Here is a 15482-nt window from a genome sequence, read left to right on the forward strand (position 1 = left end):
TCCCTCTCCTTTTCAGACTCAAGATTATGAGAACCTCTCTGGTGAGCTGACCTGGTCCCACCAGAGGACCACTGGTGGGGAAGACCACCAATACCCCCAAGAAAAGGGAAAGGGTCTGTAAAGAGGTGACTTAACTGTCACCTCCCAATCCAATTGCTCTAGCAGAGCAAGCCTGTGTGTAGAAACCCAAGTGTGATGCTTTCTTGGCTGCACCTGACACTGAGAGCACAGGAGTGTACTCCCTTGAAAAACCACCATGGCCTGTTCAGGGATCTGAACTGGGTGCCACTGCAGCCATGAACTGGGTGGGACTGTCCGTGATCAACAGCCACTGCTTGTGGTCATAAAAGGACCTGAATTACAGGCACTCCTCTGTCACTCACTGGCCATCCGAGTTGGCTCAAGTCCCCACCCATAAGTTGGGGACATTATAATTTTCTTCTCAACAAAGTTGTTTAAAGACTAAACGGAGAGACTATGTGGGAAGGCGCTCTGTCACTAGAACAAGAGTGTGTTTAAGGAACCAGCTCCAGTCAGAATTCTCACATCCTTAGATGGCTAGTCAAGCATCACCTCCTACTAATTTTCACTTTGACTTTGGGTGAGACATTGTTGACAGGACAGTAAATCATCGATTGTTTTGCCCTATTTTAGACAGTAGCATTCTTTACTCTTTTTCTTTAACCACAACAAGTCTAAGCCTAACTGTGATGGGAAATAGGATAACACAATGTTCCTTAATGGGGTAATTGTAAAAATTAAATTAGGTATCAAGTGTCTACCACAAGGCAGAGCCTGGCACAGGCTTTGCCTATGAAATCAATTCTTGCTTCCCACCCATATTGCTCAATCTTTAGCATTAGTGAATACATGCAGAGAGTAGTTCTCAACAACAGTTAATAACAATTAACATTAATTGAGCACTTACTACAAGCAGGCACTGTGTGATGTGCCTTTCTTGTGTTATTTCATCTGATTCTCACGATAGCCCAATGAAATGTACACGATCACTATCCCTGTTTTACAGACGGGAACTAGGGGAACAGAGAAGTTAAGTAACTTGGCTAAGGTAGCACAGCTGGTAAATAACAGAGCTGGTATACACGCCCATACATTCCAATCTCAGAGCCCTTGCTCCTGAGTGCTGTACTCTGCTGCCTTATTACTGGGGTAGAGACACAAATTCAGTTCAAATTCAGCTTGAAAGTGGCTGATAGTAATAAATTGTAGGTTACTTCTAATTTGTGCTAAACCTTGACCAAAGGCAGCTTAGTTCCACCTGCTTTTCTCTGCCCATATAAACCATCTCAACAATGTGTTTCAGTCTGCTTATCTCCCTTAATTTGTTTATATCAGTCACCTAAGACAGGAGTAATTTGACCTTTTACACTTTAATAGCACTCAATGATTCACATGTCTGAAAGAGAGAGAGAGAGAAACAAGGTTAACAAAATACCATGTATCATAAAGAGTAGCCTGGGTCCAGCTGGACATGGAAAAAATCAGGGCAAATGGAGGGGGCAAAGGGAGGATTCTCTTTTGAGTAATAAATTTAGAAGCTAACATTTTGTCCTGAGTCACAGTGCAACATAAAATTTCCCATATTAAAGAAGCCTGGGAATGATACAAACTGTGGCCCCAGATATGATCAGTATGAAACAGAAAGAGAAGTCTGATGCAGTTGGTACCAAAGTGGAAGATGGAAGTAAGGAAAGACATATAAACAGCCAGGAAACCAGAGTTACCACGGAAACCCATGGTGCTGGGAAATGCAGCTCGGAAACACGAGGGAAGAGAGAGCCCAGGCAAAGAATGTGGGCAGGCTTACTTAAGGGAGTTCTGCCTAGCTCTTCCGGCTGGTGTTGGAGCCAGGAAGTATCCTGGTTTTCATAAAAGCTGGGGTGAATGATCCTACACTTACACTTTGGACACTGATTATGCATCTGCCCTTTAGTGAGGGCCAGGATGCAAAGATGCACCAAAGGTCACAACTGGCCTCAGAAAGTTTACCAGCGACTGAGACAGACAGACTGGCAGGCGTGTGATGGGCGTGCTGTGTAATGGATGCTTCTGTGGACCCGGGGAAAGAGTAGCAAAGAGGGGGCAGGTCCAGTACAGGGAGGGTCATATCGGGGATGCAGTTTGGGGAATGACGTGGTATTTTCGAGGGTGGCGCTGAGTGTCATCATTCCTGGCAGGGGAACCTTCACCTGCAGAGACCTTGGAATCTGAGCTCGTTTGGTGGGTTTGGGGAAGCATGTTGCAGGGTATGACTGGAGAGAGGGCCTCTGGAAACACAGCGAGTGATGGGCTGGAGGTCCGGCAGAAATCAGATCACACATCATGCATTTAGTTTATCCTGAAGATGCCTCTTTTCTCTGATGGTTTGTTGAGAACCCTGAACAGAGCAGACTTTGCCTGCCTGGGTGCTTCTGGGCTCAAGACAATACTTATTAGTATTTTTCAAACTATCAGTTGTCGATAATGAATTTAAAAAAAAAGAAATGGACTAAACCAGTGACTTTTGCATGGATGGCCTGCTTTTTTAAAAATTCCAATCTGTCATGGACTGATACTTCATAAAATACAAGGCAATAAAAATTAATTACTAGAAAAAGGATCATGCTCCTGGATGTCACAGTGATATCAAATTACTGTAAAAGTTTCTAAAAATTCCTACTTTATTGAGATATAATATCCATACCATACAATTCACCCATTTATAGTATACAAGTCAATGTTTTCTGTATATTCACAGAGTTGTACAACCATCACTACAGCCAATTTTAGAACACTTTATCACTCTTGAAAGAAGCCTTCTACCCCTTAGAAGTTAATGCACTTTTTCCTCTAGACCCACTCTTCCCAGCCTTAAATAGTCACCAATCTACTTTCTATCTTTAAAGGTTTGCTTATTCTGGTCATTACATACAAATGAAAACATACAATAATGTGCTTTTTTGTGACCGGTCTCTTTCTTTAGCATAACGTTTTCAAGGTACATGTATGTTGTAGCATGGATCAGTACTTCATTTCTTTTTATTGCAAATAGTATGCCATCCTTTGAGTATATCATGTTATTTATCCATTCATCAAGCTTCCCAGGTGGCGCTAGTGGTAAAGAACCCACCTGTCAATGCAGGAGGCATAAGAGACATGGGTTCAATCCCTGGGTTGGAAAGATCCCCTGGAGGAGGGCATGGCAACTCACCTCAGTATTCTTGCCTGGAGAATCCCCATGGACAGAGGAGCCTGGTGGGCTACAGTCCATGGGGCCGCAAAGAGTCGGATACAACTGAAGGGACAGCACCCACGGCACGCATCCATTCATCGGCTGACAGACAGTTGGGTTGTTTCCATCTTTGGGCTGTTTTGAATAATGCTGCTATGAAGATTCTTGCGTGAAGGCATGTTTGATTTCTCTTGGTATATACACACCCGGGGGTAGAATTTCTGGGTCATATAACGCTATGCTTATCTTTTTAAGCAATAGCTATACTGTTTTTCACAGCAGCTGCACCATTTTACCTTCTCAATAGCAGTGTATGGGGGTTCCACTTTCTGCACATTCTCATTAGCACTTATTACTTGAGCCATCCTAGCGAGTGTAAAATGATATCTCGCTGTGGTTTGTGTTTGCATTTCCCTGATAACTAATGATGGCAGGCATCTTTTCATGTGCTATACACTTAATTTCTGCACTTATCTCCTTCCTGGCTGCTGATAAGCAGCTCACAGACCACACTTCAAGTAGCACTGGACTGGAAAATGTGAGTGCATTACATGGAGTCAGAAACCTTTTGTTTCGGTTAGGCACATGTGTTTACATGTTCGGGACTGAGATAATAAAATGTACTTGTACTTCTTATTGTTTGAATCCCTTCCTGACATCCCTCTTTATCTAGAGTGACACAGGCCATCCTAGAAGAGGGACATTGTCCTTCCAAATATGCCTCATGGCTAAGTGCCACTGCCAGAGCCCTGAGAAAACCTGACTGGCAGCTTCAAAATATGAAATTAATAAAAAAGGGTTTAAGTCCCAAACCAGTTTAATTACTAAAATATATTCACTGTTTTGAACTCAGTAAAATATTTAAAAAAATTTTTAAAGACTCTCCGTTGTATTTTAATGCTCTATTAATTTGATGAGGGTTTTAAAAAACCTGACTTTATTCCATGAAAATGTGATTGCTTAAAGGAGTTGGTTGACTCTGAGGTACAACCAAAGGCAAGGTATGCCTGGGTGGCCCTCGTGGAGACACATGTACACACCACTCAATTGTGAGTGTGCTCATGCCTTCCTGTACATGAGTACCCATGCAACTCCCTTTGCTTCAATAGATGCTGCTGTTCACTCTTGTTCACTGCAGTATTATTCACAACAGCCAAGTAGTGGAAGTCACTCAAGTGTCCACTGACAGAAGAATTAAAAAATGTGGTGGGTCAGTGTGCTCAGTTGTCTCTTTGCGACCCTATAGACTGCAGCCCCCCAGGCTCCTCGGTCCATGGGGTTTTCCCAGCAAGAATACTGGAATAGGTTGCCATTTCCCCCTCCAGGGAACCTTCCCCACCCAGGGATGGAGCCAGTGTCTCCCACGTCTCCTGTATTGCATCTCTTTCATTGTAAGTGGATTCTTTGCTGCTGAGCCATCAGGGAAGCCCAAAAAGCATGATATATACAGACAATGGAATGTAATCCAGCCTTTAAAAAAACAAGGAAATCCTGGCACACACTGCAACATGGATGAAATTTCAAGACACGCTGCTAAGTGAAATAAACCAGTCACAAAACAACAAATACCGTATGGCTCCACTTAAATGATGTCTCTAAAGTAGTCAGACTCGCAGATGCAGAGAGTAGGATGACGATGGCTAGGGCTGAGGGGAGGGGAAAATTAGGAATTGTTCTTCCATGAGCACAGAGTCTCCGTTTTGTAAAACGAAAAGGTTCTGAAGATCTGTTGCACAGCAATGTGAAAATGTTTAATACTACTGAACTATATACTTAAAGATTAAGAGGGTAAATTTTATGTTGTGTAAAATTGAAAAAAATTAAAGATTAGGCCACTTAGAAGCCACACCACTTAGCAGACAGAACTGGGTGTTGGATTGACAAATCTGGATTTACATCTCCACTCTGCCTCTCCAGAGCTGTGCGACTTGGGTGAGTGATGTCAACCCTTGATGCCTGAGTGCTTTCTACAAGAAAATAGCTAGTTCTTAGTGCCAGCAGAAGGTTAGGGGTGAGTGAAGTGCCTGGCAGAAATTGAGGAGAGTCCAAAGAGCGGTGTCTTCCGTAAGCAGTATGAAACTTACAGCCCCCTCCCACGGCACTCCTGTCTATCCATCCTCTAGTCTACAGGAGCCAGTTTGCAGAGCTGTGGCTGTAGTGCCGGGATCTCCCAAGTCGATCAGTGAGCTCAGCTCCATGGACAGCGGCCTGCACCTAAACCTGTTTGTTGTTGTGTTGTTGTTGTTTAGGCACCAAGTCATGTCCCACTCTTTTGTGACCCCATGGAATATACACCTCCAGGCTCCTCTGTTCATGGGATTTCCCAGGCAAGAATACTGGAGTAGGTTGCCATTTCCTTCTCCAGGGGATTTTCCTGACCCACGGATCAAACGCACGGATCAAACCCATGTCTCCTGCATTAGCAGGCGTTCTCTTTACTACTGAGCCACCAGGGAAGCCCAAACCTAAGTTACACCCGCTGACAACAGGACTTTCTGCTCCTCTGAAGCTCTGAGGGATCCAGTTTTAGGGTTCCTTGACAGAGCCTTTTACCAGCTCAGCCTAGCTTCTGGTCTCATAGAAGGCAGCCAGACACACGTTGTGGGATTTTAGGTGTGTTCCAAGAGAGGCAGTGGGGACTTTCTGTACCCAGGAAAACTCCCTAGCTAGTCAAGGCCTCATCCCTTGGCTCAAGGCTTTGCACTCATAAAACACACATTTCTGAGATCATACTAATACCATTACAATTAAATAATTTTACAGTTCCCTAAGAGATCTCACATACAGAATATTCATCCAAACTTATTATCTCTGCTTTTACAGATGAAAATTTTAATGAGCACCTACTTTATGCCAAGCCACTTTCCAGGTTCCTTCTCCCAAGTTATCTCTCTCTGTTTCGTAAATAGCCCAGGAAGGACATGAATGGTGCTTTTCCCAGAGCACCTCAGCTCCCTTCTGAGTCATCAGTGAACCATCAGGCCCTTGCAGAGAGCAGATTTTCCTGAGGCAAAGAGCACAGCAGGCAGTACCTAAAAGAGATAGACCTTCCCAACAGAGAAGGGTGCAGACAACAGTGGCAAGATGAGGGGCCATCGGAATGTGGAACCCAGGACTATGGATGGTCTCGGCTCTCGGCCAGCCTGCCGGGCTTCAGTTTCCCGGGCTCTCTTGTTCTCTCTCCTCAGAATCCCTCCTCACAGCCCCACCCCACTCCCATAGTGGGCAAGCTCATTGGCTTGGGAGGCACACAGATCTGGCTCCAGTCTCTGCTAAGCCTCAGCCTTCATCAGTACAATAGGGACAGTAAGTGGAGCTGGCTCTTAGGAGACTGTGAGTGTTCCGAGAACTGCTGCATGTGAAGTGCCAGGGATGTTCGGGCTTCTGGTAAGAACTCAGTATAATCTGCCATGGTGCTTCGGCCCTGCCTTTCAGGGGCTCCTACCTCCAGGGCCACTACGAGTCCCTCTTTTCTCACCCAATCCCACTCCAGCCAAACCCCCACCCTTGAAAAAGCCACAGGGAATTGCACAAGAAACAGAGTGCCAGCTGGGAGTGGAGGGGAGCTGGCAGCAACAGAGCGTCCCTACCATCTCCCCTTCCTCCTGGAGGACAGGCTGACCCTCAGACCTGGCCTCAGAGACTAAATCCAAACTGCCTCCTTCCTGTTTACTCTATCAGCATCCTGGCATTTAATTAGGCCCCAGGGAGAGAAGCTGTGGGTTCAGCCTTAGAAGCGGCAGAGACCCTGGGCTGGGAAAGCCACTGGTCTGAGTCTCCCAGTGGGGCCATCCCATGCTACAGACAGGCTCAGATCAGAGGAGGTGAGAGCTTGCAGGCAGAAGGCAGGCTTGCTGGACCCAGGGAGCATTCTGCACAAGCTCTATCTGATGAGGCTTCCGGCAGCCTCCTGCTAATGCCGCTGGTGACATCCCAAAGGAAGTCACCAGTCCTTAGAAGTCCCGCTCCTCCCCCTCCCAGAGTCTCACTGCCTTGAAATTCTCTCACCCTGTGGGAGAGTGTCCCACCGTGACTGCCTTTCTGAGATTTTTGAGGAGATGCTTAACTCACACCCCCTCTAACTTTACATCTCTTTAGCAAGACCACAAAGAATGGGTATCATGATGAAGCTTTCATAACACAACGGAAAGACTGGGCTTAGTAGCCAATAGGCTGGCATGCAATCCCCAGTCACGCTATTTACTCTAAGTTCTTCAACCCCTTTGAACTTCAGTTTCCTCACATCTATAATGATTCTGATGACACTTAGTCCAGAAGGTTACTATGGAGATTAAGTCAGGTGATCTGTGACAGTACCTAATATGCTGGGCACATATAAAAGATGCTTGATAAATACTGTTTCCTCCCACTTTTTCCAGAGGGAGTATCATGGACCATAGCTTAGTCAATCAGCCTTTTAGCATCCTGTACTTCTCAGTAGCATTCAACATCTGTTGGATCATAGACAAAGCAAGCGAATTCCAGAAAAATATCTACTTCTGCTTCATTGACTAGACTAAAGCCTTTGATTCTGTGCATCACAACAAACAGTGGAAAATTCTTAAAGAGATGGGAATACCAGACCACCTTACCTCTCTCCTGAGAAACCTGCATGTAAGTCAAGAAGCAACAGTTAGAACTGGACATGGAATAATGGACTAGTTCCAAACTGGGAAAGGAGTATGTCAAGGCTCTATATCGTCACCCTGCTTATGTAACTTATATGCAGTGTAAATCATGCAAAATGCCAGGTTGGATGAAGCACAAGCTGGAATCAAGATTGCCGGGAGAAATACCAATGACCTCAGATAGGCCGATGACACCACGCTTAAGGCAGAAAATGAAGAGGAATTAGAGAGCCTCTTGATGAAAGTGAAAGTGAAAAAATTGGCTTAAAATTCAGCATTCAAAAAATGAAGATCATGGCATCCGGTCCCATCACTTCATGGCAAATAGATGGGGAAACCATGGAAACAGTGACAGACTTTATTTTCTTGGGCTCCAAAATCACTGCAGATGGTGACTGCAGCCATGAAATTAAAAGACACTTGCTCCTTGGAAGAAAAGCTATGACCAATCTAGACAGCATATTCAAAAGCAAAGACATACTTTGCCGACAAAGGTCCATGTAGTCAAAGCTATATTTTTTCCAGTAGTTATGTATGGATGTGGGAATTGGACCATAAAGAAGACTGAGCATCGAAGAACTGATGTTTTTGAATTGTGGTGCTGGAAAAGACTCTTGAAAGTCCCTTGGACTGCAAGATCAAACCAGTAAATCCTAAAGGAAATCAACCCTGAATATTCATGGAAAGGACTGATGCTGAAGCTGAAGTCCCAATACTTTGGCCACCTGATGCAAGGAGCCAATTCACTGGAAAAGACCCTGATGCTGGGAAAGATTGAAGGCAGGAGGAGAAGGGGATGACAGAGAATGAGATGGTTGGATGGCATCACCAACTCAATGGACGTGAGTTTGAGCAAGCTCTGAAAGATGGTGATGGACAGGGAAGCCTGGTGTGCTGCAGTCCATGGGATCGCAAAGAGTCATACATGACTGAGCAACTGAACAACAACAATTTAGAAATGATTCGAGTGGGGAGGAGATATTGTCTCAGCCCTGGAGCAATTCCCAAGTGGGTGAGGGAAACCATAATACATGTGCTTTACTAGCAAACCAAGATGGTGTGACCAATGCCTCCTCTGGGTCTTGAGATACTGAGAGGTCACTGCTGCTCTCAGGGGCCCTGCCAGCATAGCTTCAAGGCATTGCTGTCTAATAAGAAGTGGAAGAAGGTGGGAGGGATGTTCATGTTGGTGGGGGGGACATGGTAGGTCTATGGCTGATTCATGTTGATATTTGGTAGAAACCAACACAGTAGTATAAAGCAATTATCCTTCAATTAAAAATAAAAAAGTTTTTAAAAAAGGGAAGGCTGCAATATTAATTTGGAGTGCTCCATTGTTTTGCTCAAGAACTCCCCAAATGGTCACATTATGTTCCAAGGGCCCTCTCCTGAAATGGAGCTATGATTCTGAGAAGACTCTGACTTGTCTACTGAAGGCAGAGTTGCAACTTTGCAAACCAAGCTGCTGTGGACAAATGTATTCTCACTAAGGAAGGGACAGGACTGATGAATGGCTATGGAAGTTTTCCTCTCCTTTTGCTCCCTGGGCTGAGAGTGGGGCCCTGGTGTTAGTGGAATAAGGGCCAGAAGCTGGTGACTGTATTGTGAGAGGCCGTGTGAGACTCTGGGCACAAGCTCAGCTGCTATGGGACACAGGTGAGAAAGTGAGGTGCCAAAGTTGGAAATGCCAGTATCTCTGATGGCTACTATGTCTATATCTTACCCTCCTAATATATCTTGAATGAAGTAATTGCTGGGACATAGGAAAGTTGTTAACGGCAGAGTGGCCAAGAAAGCAGACCCAGGGACCAAACCACCTGGGTTTAGGGCAAACCACTGAACTTCACTGACTTAGGTTCCTTGTCAACAAAATAAGGACACTGGTTCCCTTCCAAGGCAGCACATGTAAGGCACTTACAAGGGAGCCTGGTATGGGGTATGCTCTACGTAAGTGTCAACTGTTACTTTATTTATTTTTGGCTGCTCTGGGTCCTTGTTGCTGCTCGTGGACTTTCTCTAGGTGTGGTGTGTGGGCCTCTCACTGCGGTGGCTTCTCTTGCCGGGGAGCACAGGCTCTGAGGCATACACTGGCTCAGTAGTTGTCACTTGTGGGCTCTAGAGGGTGGGCTCAGTAATTCTGACCACCAGGCTGAGTCGCTCTGCAGCAAGTGGAAACTTCTGGGACCAGGGATCAAACCGTGTCCCCTGCATTGGCAGATGGATTCTTAACCACTGGACCACAAGGGAAGTACTCAACTGTTATTTTTGAGCCACATAAAATATTTACCTTTCAGTGAATGCTCTCACGTTTTCTAGGTTTGCAATTATATCCTCAGTGAATAATGAAAAACTGGCCAATTCTCTTTTCATTATCCTACTTCCTATTTCCTGCCTTACTTCTATGCCCTGCCTTATCTCTTTGGCTATAATGTAGGCCCTTTGGGGGAATGGTGAAAACCATGTTGAATATTCAGGCAGCTACGGGAAGGATGGATATGGATGTGAGACAAGAGTGGCCAGAAGCAGAACGCTGGCTAGACAGCTGCTGTTCTAAGTTAGCTTCAATGTGAAGATGACTTGGCTATGGATAACACCTAGAAAATGGTAAGGGGTGCTCCAGCTAAGAGACGTGCATGCGTGCACGCTCAGTCTCTTCAGTCATATCTGACTCTCTGCAACCCTATGGACTGTAGCCTGCTAGGCTCTTCTGTCCATGGGATTTTCCAGACAAGAATACTGGAGCCTTTCCCTTCTCCAGGGGATCTTCTTGGCCCAGGGAGCGAACCCACATCTCCTTACTGCTCCTGCATCGCAGGCAGATTCCTTATCTCTGTGCCATTGGGGAAGCCCCCAGCTAAGACAGCCTTTAGAGGAAAAGTTGATTGGATTTAATTGTGATACGAATCACAAAAATAAGTGACTAAAATTGACCATCAGAGCAATTCTATTATAATATTCATCTGGAAAGGAGAGAAAGAAGGGGAGAAAATCATATGGTTAGTTTTGAGTCAACGCATTTGGGAGAAGTTTGCAAACACTTTTTCTTTCTAGTCTATAGTTAGCTATTTCAAAAATACTCTATAGTTCATTAACGCTTGTAAAACTCAAGTTTACAAAGCAAACATACATTTGGCCTTATTTTGCCTTCACAAAATCCTATGGTAGATGTTACTAAGCACCAGATATGAGGCATTATAATAAAGTAGATAAAAACACGGCTCTGGTGTTTGAAGCCTGGCTTACTAGCTGTGTGACCTCTGGTAAATCACTTAACCTGTCTGTGCTTCAGTTCTGCATCTATGAGATGGAGGTAATAATGTGCTCCCTGTCACGGTGCTGCTTAGTCATATCACTAAGTACCTGTTACTGTGAATATAGGAACTTCAGACTTGCAAAGTTCTCTTCCTTTCTTACCTGACTTTCTTTGATGCTCATACACTTGTCACACACTCCCTTTCAATTCACACTGCAGTTACCCATGGCCTGCCCTGTTACTATGTGCCGCACGAGCCCACCTCCATCTGGAAACCCTGCTTCAGTCAGGAGAGTGATGGTTCCTGGGTGGTGAGGCTGAAGGCTCAGCCTGGTCTTTCAGAAGGAAGAGGAGTGAAGCTGCTGGACCCTGGAAGCATGACAGGGGCTCAGTTCCCATGCGCTGAGCCCCATGGCAGCCCCTCTGCTTAGGGCGGCTGAAGGACCTATAGTGCTCTTAAATAATTAGTCCAGGGTGACAGCCCTGAGCCACACCTGCCCTGGGCAACCAAGGTGTGTGGTCACTTGGCCTATGAGGGAAACTTTTTCTCCCCAGACCAAATCTCTGTCTCCCCAGACCAAAGTCTTCGTCCCACATCTCAGCCTGACACTGGCCCTCTGTGCTTCTATCACACATGGGCACTTGCAAAACTCCATGATAGATTCTGCCCCGGCCTGTTCTCCTCGGTCAAACCACTGGGGCATGCATGGAAGAGGGACAAACGATGTAGGAGCAGAAAGTAGAGACCACTCAGCTGTCAGAGCTCCCGGACAGACACGGGGCCAAGGGGAGGCTGGGGCTGGAGGGGAAGGAGAGGACCTCTGGGAGATGGGGGTTTGGGGGAGCAATCTGAAGGGGTGTCTGAGGAGGGACAGGGCATGGCAGGAAAGCAAAGGAACAGCGTGTGTGCAGGCAGACACAGAAGCGGGTTAGGCCCACAACAGAGCTGGGAACAGCTATGTGGTGCAGTGGAAAATCCCAGCCAGAGGCAAGAATTCCATTCAACAAATATTTATGGCACCTACTCAGTGCAATGGGGCCAGACTGAGTCACTGGGCACGGCCCTGTCCTGGCACTACTGCATGGCTGACTGAGGGACCTCAAGGGCCACAAGTGCAGACGAGGGGCTTAGAGAGGGAGCTGGAGCCAGTCCTGGTGCTGAGGACCACCTGGCTCTAGGCAGTGCTTCAGCTTTAGGGGGACCTGAGCCCTGTAGCCAGCTGGAGCCCCACTCGCTGGCAGAGAACTACTGAGTCACAGATCACTGGGACTACTGCCCAGGCTGATGGAGGGGGACCCATCAGATTTATGGGGAACTGAATCTCTACCATAGTACAGCATGGGGCAGGCGCCACAAGAATAAGCATCAACAGGCCCTTTCCTTCCTCCCCACCAGAGGCAGCCCCAGAGCTGAGGATGCTGAGACTGGGGTGGGAGTGGGTGGGGGAGGGGCAAGGAAGGGACGGAGCTCTGTCCGTCTCTCCATCTGTTTCTCACTCTACTGTTTCCTCCATAGCCCCACAGTTCCCCTATGTCTCTAACCCACTCCTAGCTTCACTCACTTGCTGCCCCATTGCCACAGGGTCCCTGTCCTGCATCCTGCCCTGCCCTGCCCTACCCTACACTGGCCCTGCCTTCTCATGCCTCGTTGTCCCAGCCCTCATGACCCAAAGACCAGAAGTAGACCTAGAAAGTCCTCCAGTTCTAGATTCAGACCTCTGGTTCCTTTGCCCCCAAGCTCTTCACAGCAGGCCCCTGAGACTCTGGGCAGGCAGCAGCTGATCCCAAACAAACTGACCCCATGGAAAGTATGGTAAAAGTAAAAAACATCATCCTCTACCTGAACACTAGCCAGCCTGGGTGAGAGCAGCCATCTATGACCACTCCCCAGGAAATGGCACCCCAAAAGGTCAATGCAGAAATGGGCTCCTGCTGAGGTGCTACCCCAAGAAGGCCTCAAGTTTGCAGAGCTATTGACAGCTTGCAAAGCACAATCACAGCTGATTTTTATAGAAACCCCAGAGTCACAGTGATCCCATTGTACAGATGAGGAAACTGAGGCTCAGGCATATTAAGTGCCCAGCCCAAACTTGGCAGCTAAGCAATAAAACTTGGACTGGAACTCAGGCCTGTCATATTCTGGTCCTCACACTCTACATTAAACCAAGATTCTTGCTCACTCTTCATCTGACATCAAGTCCAGATGACAGGTTGTGATAGGTGGTGATTCCCTCCTCACCTAAAGCAATCACTCCTGCTTATTCACATCCTGGCATTCATCACCCTGCAAACATTCCCTCCTTGTGCCTCCTTTAGTTACCCTCACCTAAGTGGGCCCCTGCCCTTTGCCCAGAAGGTTCTTTCCCATTTGCTCCTTGAAACCAGTCACCACCCTTTTTTTAGGAAATGTCACCTCCTCTGTGAAGCCCTCCCATCATGACTGAGCAGAGCCACCCCTTCTCTGCAGGCCCCCACATCTCTCTGTCCCTGGACTTCTGCAGGCTCTGATGTTAACCCACCATGAGAGAATCACCCATCTGTGATGTGCGCCCTCCACTCCCCCCACCAGCACAGAAGCCCTGCTCTTTGTTCTCAGTGGCTGCTGGTGGAAGGAAGAAAGTAGGGAGAGAAGGAGGGAAGGAAGGAAGGTTGGCTGTCCAGGGAGTCTGATCATGTGTCTGTAAGAGGGGCTTGCATCAGGAGGGCACCCAGTCATCTTGAGAGAATGGAGAAGCCGAGGCCAGGAGAAAAAGTGACTTCACTGGCCCCTGAGCCACCCAAGGGTCACATGTCCTCCTCATTTCTGGCCCTCCCCCGGGAGGACATTACTCAGCAACTCCTCAGCTCCACCCACTCCTCCTTGCTTTACTCAGGAAACAGACATCTCATGCAGTCATCTTTCCTACCTCGGTGTTTTTTTTTCCACTGACCATGGAATCTCCCTAAAGCCACCTTCTCCCTCACCCCTGTCTATGTCCCCCACTTCCAGAAAGGCAAAGGGGACTCCCCAGGAAAGGTCTATCAGGCCTCCCTCCCTCTCTCAGATGGAGCCAAGGGAGCAACCAAGCCTGAATCAGGGACTCACTCTGACCTTTGGAGGCCCACGTTTAATAAAGACAATGGCACCAGTGGTCCTCCTGCCCTCCTCCTTTGAGCCAAGGCCCCACACCCCAGCTCCCTGCTCTACAGAGCCAGCCCCCTCCAATGTGGGGCCCTCAGAACACAGCTCCAAGGAGCCCCAGGAGAAGGCTACCCCAGCTTGTTGTCCAGGCCTGCTCGTGTCAGAGCCTCTGACAGCCCCAACCTGCAACGACAGCAGGATTCTACCATTAGAATCCATTCCTCAGATGGAGCCCAGGCCTTCAGCTACCTTTCTGGGAAAGCCAGCTGATCATGGTTGCTTATTTAACCTCTTTGCAGAGCCACTTAGCAGAGATGGAGTCTACCAGAGAGGGCAGGTGTAGAGGAGGGCGCTGGCTCCTGGCCACAGCGTCAAGATGAAGAGTAGCTCCAGGATTCTCAGGCTGGGAGAGCTGGAAGCCAATGTCCTGTTGACCTGAGAGAGAAAGGAAATGAAGGCTTGACCTCCCAGTCCTGCTTTGAGGCACCCCTGGAGGTTTGGGCCAGGGGCAGGGGGGCAGGGCGTAACAAAGTTGGCATTAGAGGGGTTAACCTGGGTTGCCCAGCCTCTGTGTACAAACAGGCTTCTGAAGCTGTGCCTTCTTACTGTAAGTAGAGGTAGAGCCCAGGCTGGCCTGGAGCATCTCAAGCCACAGCCTCCCCGAACCAGCTCCTGCTGCACTTCCCCACCTCCCAGCCCCATCACACCCCACCCTTCCTTGAATCCTTGTCCCAATCCCAGGAAGCCACTGGTGCTGGCACGGGACCCAGGCGACTGACTCATCCACAGGACCGGCGGCTGCCCCAGCCGCACTCGCACCAGCCACATCTGCTCTCTGCGCCTGCTCAACTGTCCAGCCAAACTGGCGCTCCCACTAGGGTGAAGGTGAGGCCCGGCCCAGGCCCAGACGACGGCAGGCTGTGCTTTGGTCCCAGCTGCTCAGAATTCTTCCATGAAGTGTGTGAACCCCACTCTGACTGACTACCTCCTAACTGTTCTCCACATGCCACTCACGGCCCCACTCGGCCTCTGTGCCCAGGCCATCAGGCCCAAGAAGCACATGCCAACCCTAGCTCCTGACCAGCCACAGAGAGGATGAAAGACAGGGCCACATGGCAGCCCCCAACTCATCCCCTTAAAGGCTCTCCCCACTGCCCTGGTACCCAGGCTCCTAGCCCTTGACCTTCCCCCACTGTCTATCCTGTCTTCCCTCCCCTTGGTGTCCCAGAAGCTGGCCTCTTTTCCTAC

At 47.9% G+C, this 15482-nt stretch overlaps 1 long non-coding RNA gene across 1 annotated transcript in view; it reads right to left on the reverse strand.

Annotated features, from left to right (window-relative positions):
* The window catches only part of LOC139182174 (uncharacterized), a 46075-nt gene that overhangs the window by 22337 nt on the left and 8256 nt on the right, over positions 1-15482 (reverse strand). The window contains exon 2 of the long non-coding RNA XR_011565766.1: positions 14484-14669. This is a non-coding gene — a long non-coding RNA (uncharacterized lncRNA). The remainder of the gene's footprint in view (positions 1-14483; positions 14670-15482) is intronic.

The sequence above is a fragment of the Bos indicus genome, chromosome 3 (assembly GCF_029378745.1).
Source record: "Bos indicus isolate NIAB-ARS_2022 breed Sahiwal x Tharparkar chromosome 3, NIAB-ARS_B.indTharparkar_mat_pri_1.0, whole genome shotgun sequence".
In the NCBI taxonomy this organism is placed as follows: Eukaryota; Metazoa; Chordata; class Mammalia; order Artiodactyla; family Bovidae; genus Bos; species Bos indicus.